Genomic DNA, 6,201 nt, shown 5'->3' with positions numbered 1-6,201 from the left:
AAAAAAAAAAAAAAAAAAAAAAAAAAAAAAAAAAAAGACACGAAATGTTACTAGAGACAACAAGATCAGTTATTAATAATCAAAGGCTGAATTTATCAGGAAGATGTAAGAATTCCTAATCTCTATGCTGCTAGTAACACAGCTTCAAAATATGTAAGGCAAAAACTTGACAGAATAACAAAGAGAAATAAACAAATTTAGAATTTGAGTGGAAAATTTTTACATACCTTTCTCATTAATGAACAGAAGGGAGCAGAAACATCATGAATAATTAAAAATTTTGTTTAGTTTCTTTCCCCCATAGCTTTATTGAGGTACAACTGACAAATAGAATTGTAATATATTTAAAGTGTACAATGTAATGATACGATTTATGTATAGATTGTGAAATGGTTACCACAATCAAGTGAATTAACACACCCATCACCTCAGATAGTTACCTTTGTGTGTATGTGTGTGTGTGTGAGAGAGAGAGAGAGAGAGAGAGAGAGAGAGACGATGCTTAAGATCTACTCTCAGCAACTTTCAAGAATACAGTACAGTATTATTAACTATATTCACCATGCTGTACATTAGATCTCTGAAATGTATTCATCTTATAACTGAGAGTTTCTACCCTTTGACCAACATCCCCCCCATTTCCTCCACCCCTCAGCCCCTGGCAACCACCAATCTACTCTCTGTTTCTATGAGTTTGACTTTTTAAAAAATTCCACATATAAGTGATACCATACGGTACTTACCTTTTTTTTTTTTTTTTTGGCTGGCTTATTTTGCTTAGTACGATTCCCTCCAGTTTCACCAGATGGCAGGATTTCCTTCTTTCTAATGGCTGAATAATATTCCACTGTGTATGTGTAACATTTTCTTGATTCATCCATTGATGGACCCTTTATAGGCATCTAGAGAAATACGTATAGCTTTGAGCAATATGCTGGAAAAGAAGATTAAAAATAAACTAAGAAGTTAAAAAAAAACTGGATGAAAGAGCACTATGAGAGGAGAAAGAAATAAAAGAACAGAAATTAATGAAATAGAAAGCGAACACACAGTGAACAGGATTAACAAGGCCAAAGTTGGTTTTTGAAAAGAAAAGATGGATTAACCTCTGGTGAAACTGTTAAGAAAAAGAAGAAAGCAGAAAAAGATAAAGCAATATTATAAATCAAAAAAGAAAAACTGCAGATTCTTTAGACTTTAATGAGCACTATGAAAAATTAATATATACAAAATTTTTAAATCTAATAAGCATAAACAAAGAACTTACTTGAGGCAGGCATGATTTTATGTACTTTAAAGATTATTAATTTGTCTAATTTTTGTAACCTCTCCACAAACTAGGCACTATCATTGTACTCATTTCTATTATCATGCCCATTTTATATATGGCAAAACTGAGGCTGAGAGAGTTTATCAATTTCGCCAAGGCCCCTCTTGTTAGAACCCAGAATTTGAACCCATGCATTATGTCTTAAGAGTCCAAGGACTTTGCTATGTTGAAATTGATCAAGGACTTAAAAATACTACAACTTAAAGTTGACACAAGAAAAAATAGAAAAACTGAATAGTCAATCATCTAAGTTTTTAAATAGTTTTTTTATTCAAACTGTTATTTGAAACCTTTTGCTAAAAAAATTCAGACGAGATGGTTTTACTGGCGAGTTTTGTCTCATACTTAAATAAGCAATAACTATTTTTACGTAAAAATCTGAGAATAGAAAAGGTGGATACATTCTACAACTCCTTTTGTGAGACTAGCACAATCTTAATACCAAAACCCAACGAGGATGGTATAAAAAATGCATAGACCAATCTCACAAAATATAGGTATAAGAAATTAAATAAATTATTATCTAACCCAATTCACAAATATATAAAAAGGGTAGGACTTCATGACCAAGTTGGATTTATATCGGAAATGCAAAGTATGTTTAATTTTAGAAAAAGCAATAAGTGAAGTTCACTATGTAAATAGACTAAAAGAGGAAAATCGTATGATTATCTCAATGGATCAAAGGGGAGGGTTGATAAAATTTCACATCAATCCATGATAAAAAAAAAAATTCTTTTAAACTAGAAATAGAAAATTCCTTAATTTGATAAAGACCACTTATTAAAAGTGTAGTTCACAATAGGTACTTAATGGTGAAATGTTGAGAACTTTTCATTTGAAATCAGAATGAGTCAAGATATCTGCTATCAACATCCTATTCGACATTATACTGGAGGTCCTAGTCAGTATGAAAAGGTAGAAAAACAGAAAGTAAGGATTGCAGCAAGGGAAATAAAACCTCCAAACTACTTAGATGATACGAGTATATACATAGGAAATTAAAAGAATCAACAAATGAATTATTAGAATGAACGCATGGTTAGCAACACGAGTAGCATGTACCCTCCATTCTTTTATCCCCTTTTGCTTGGCAAAATCACTCTTAAAAACAATTTTTTTTTTAACATGTATTCATTTCTGAGAGACAGAGAGGGACAGAGCACAAGCGGGGGAGGGGCAGAGAGAGAGGGAGACGCAGAATCTGAAACAGGCTCCAGGCTCTGAGCCATCAGCCCAGAGCCCGACGCGGGGCTCGAACTCACGGACCGCGAGATCGTGACCTGGCTGAAGTCGGACGCTTAACCGGCTGAGCCACCCAGGCGCCCCCAAATCACAACTTTTGAAATGATATACTAGAAATTTCTGTATTCAAATCTTAAAATTCTAAAGTTAGTCAACATCTTTATCTTCCTCCCAAATTACATAAAGACACTTTAACTCTTATGACTCCATTCTTTATATGTTATTATTAACCAGTATTTTTGTTTTATCTTTTTAAAAGAACTATAAATTAGATCTTAGTATTGTTTTAAATTTTGTTTTAATGTTTATTTATTTTTGAGACAGAGAGAGACAGAGCATGAATGGGGGAGGGGCAGAGAGAGAGGGAGACACAGAATCCGAAGCGGGCTCCAAGCCATCAGCCCAGAGCCCGACGCGGGGCTTGAACTCACAGACCGCGAGATCGTGAGATCGTGACCTGAGTTGAAGTCGGACGCTTAACTGACTGAGCCACCCAGGCGCCCGTGATCTTAGTATTGCTTTAAATGGTCAATGATTTTTAGACTTATTTACATATCTTATCATTTCTTTGTTTAACATTCCTTCTTATATCTTAGACCTCCCATTCTGGGATCATTTTTCTTTTCTCTAAAGTAGATACTTAAAATTTGCCTTAGCGAGGGTCTGTTGGCAGGAAACTCTCTCAGCTTTTGTATGTTCTTGAAGAATAGTTTGGCTGGGAATAGAATTCAAAGCTGACTGTGATTCCCTCTCAACATACGGAATGTGTTATTGTGCTGTCTTCTGGCTTCCTCTGCAACTGCTGAGAAATCACACAAGAGCCAAAATATTGTCCTTTTAGGGGTGATCTCACATTTCCCTCTGGCTACCTGCAAAAGACAGAGTCCTCGCCCTCAGCCAGGAGACCAAGTGCACCCTGGAGAGTGCGGGGACCAGCTGAGGGGCGTGTGGGAAGATGGGAGGAGGGGACAAACACATCACCTGAGCAGAGCTGCCCACTTGGGTGTGTGTGATCTCTGCTTCTGCACCAAGAGGAGAGGAAATTGGAACTTCTTTACCACCCCTGGTGACCAAAACGCTAGGGGGCACCCAGATTTGAACTGGGGACCTCTTGATCTGCAGTCAAATGCTCTACCCCTGAGCTATACCCCCCACTATACCAGTGGGGCCCAATTAACACCCTTTGCCTCCACAGCCACACCCAGGGCTTAGGCTCCGGGTGCCTCTTCAGCACGGTTGGCTGAGTGGCCAGACCTGCTTTACCTCTCCTCTCCCTGCCTGCCAAGCAGCAGCTTTCACTCACAACTCCGTCCCGGGCGAGGGCAGCAACTTGGGCGGCATTCCCCGACAGCCGGGAGGATCTCTCGGAACATCCGTCTTGTGGGTTTTGTGCTGAGCACCTGCAAACCGAGAATCAAAATGCCCAGTGGCTGGCCAAGCATGAACACCCTGAAAAAGGGAGAAGATACGCTGACTGAGAAGGGGTCAGAGCTCTACCCTCGGACGCAGGCTCAGGCCCCTCTGCTGGCCTCGGATCTCCACGTATTCAACCCTTTTAACCGCCTGAAGAAATGATCGGGGAAATGATGGCCCCTCAGTTCCAAGTCCCCCTTTCTGGGCCCCGCTCTGCGATGCTGGCTCCGGGACTCTGTAAATCACGCTTATCCTTTGCCAGGGGGCTTCCTGATTGTTCCCCTGAAGGGCTCTTCGGGGGAGCCCGGAGGGTGGGAGAAGGAAGAAGCCCGTGTTCTGCCCGCTGGGGCTCCTGTCGGTGTCACCGGGCAGCGACAGTCCGTCCCAGGAGCGTCCGGGATTGCCACCTGCGGTTTGGCGTTCACGGGGCCAGCCTTGCCCCGACTCTTCAGGGCCACCAGTGCCTCCTTAGAGATCTGAGTCGGGGGCCCACCGAGATCCTCCCCAAGCCTGTGAGATTTAACAAGTTCCTCCTTTTCTGTTTGCTCCCCCAGCCCTAGAGTGATAGCGGCCTCTTGTCTTCGAGTTCTCGGAGTTCTGGTCGTCATGGGTTGAATTGTGTCCTCCCGAGGAGACATGTCACCGCGGCGGTGTGTCCCCAAGCCAAGGAACTCGAAGAACTGCCACCGGACACGGAAAGCTAGAAGACACGAGGGAGGACCGTCCTCTTCAGAGAGGACACAGCCCTGCCCACACCTTGGTTTCAGACTCCGGGCCCCCAGGGCTGTGAGACAATACATTTCTGTTGTTCTAAGCTTCCAGCTCGCGGTCTTTGGCTGCAGCAGCTTTTGGACCCTGATGCACTGGTTAACGATTATTATTATTTTAAAATTTTTTTAATTTTTATTTATTTATTTATTTATTTATTTTTAAATTTACATCCAAATTAGTTAGCATCTAGTGCAACAATGATTTCAGGAGTAGATTCCTTAATGCCCCCTACCCACTTAGCCCATTGCCCCCTCCTACAGACCCCTCTAGTAAACCCTCTATTTGTTCTTCATATTTAAGAGTCTCTTATGTTTTGTCCCCCTCCCTGTTTTTGTATTATTTTTGTTTCTCTTCCCTTAAATTGATCTGTTTTGTCTCTTAAAGTCCTCATATGAGTGAAGTCGTACGATATCTGTCTTTCTCTGAGTGACTAATTTCACTTAGCGTCATCCCCTCCAGTTCCATCCTCGTAGTTGCAAATGGCAAGATTTCATTCTTTTTGATTGCCGAGTAATACTCCATCGTATGTATAGACCACACCTCCTTTATCCATCCATCCACCGATGGCCATTTGGGCTCTTTCCATCCTTTGGCTCTTGTCGATAGTGCTGCTAGAAACATGGCTGTGCATGTGTCCCTTCGAAACAGCACACCTGTATCCCGTGGATAAATGCCTAGTAGTGCAATTGCTGGGTCATAGGTAGTTCTGTGTTTAGTTTTTTGAGGAACCTCCATACTGTTTTCTAGAGTGGCTGCACCAGCTTACATTCCTATGATTATTTCTATTAAATACTCTGCTCAAATCATGGAGGCAGCTTTTGTTTCTGGACTGGACCCTGGATGCTACTGAAATTGGTACCATTGTGGTCCTGGGGAAACAGACCCTCAGAGAGGGCACTGGGGATAGATTCGGTCTTGTCCTTGGTCTTCAAGGTGGTGCTGAGAGCCTGACTGGCCCCTGCATCTATGATGTGGCCATAAATGTGCTGGCTCGTAGACTCTACCTGCCTCGTCCTGTGAAGGGAACTAGAGTTTGGTGTCCATACAACTTGATTTAGTCATTTCAGTTCAAGGAGGAAAAAAGCATGCTCTCGAAGGGGGCACCTGGATTTGAACCGGGGACCTCTTGATCTGCAGTCAAATGCTCTACCACTGAGCTATACCCCCACCTGCTAGAGGAGCTGTGTAATTAATAAACTTCTTACACTTCTACACGCAAGCTGCTCATTCAGACTCAGAGAATTGCTAGTTCTGTGCAACGATAAATGCACTGTCTCGTGCCATAACTGTCCTCCTTTTCACGAAAGACACCATCCCTTCTTGGCATCAGCTTGGAAGATCACTGAAGGTTCCATCTGAGACAACGGAGTCTGTGCCTGGCTTGGTATTTGGGCAGAAGGTGAAGCCCAGAGGTAAAGCTGCTGTTTATTGAACAGTGACTA

The 6,201-nt window shown here is 42.0% G+C and overlaps 2 non-coding genes across 2 annotated transcripts; both read right to left on the bottom strand.

The window, feature by feature from the left end:
* Window positions 1-3,655: 3,655 nt before the first annotated feature.
* TRNAC-GCA (transfer RNA cysteine (anticodon GCA)) lies at window positions 3,656-3,727 on the bottom strand. Its single transcript has one exon. It is a non-coding gene; the product is annotated as a tRNA-Cys (tRNA).
* A 2,127-nt stretch (window positions 3,728-5,854) lies between these two features.
* On the bottom strand, window positions 5,855-5,926 carry TRNAC-GCA (transfer RNA cysteine (anticodon GCA)). Its single transcript has one exon. It is a non-coding gene; the product is annotated as a tRNA-Cys (tRNA).
* Window positions 5,927-6,201: the final 275 nt, after the last annotated feature.

This window comes from Herpailurus yagouaroundi, unplaced genomic scaffold, assembly GCF_014898765.1.
Source record: "Herpailurus yagouaroundi ecotype Mexico unplaced genomic scaffold, PumYag 100, whole genome shotgun sequence".
NCBI classification, from domain to species: domain Eukaryota; kingdom Metazoa; phylum Chordata; class Mammalia; order Carnivora; family Felidae; genus Herpailurus; species Herpailurus yagouaroundi.
This window is presented reverse-complemented; position numbering and strand designations above follow the sequence as displayed.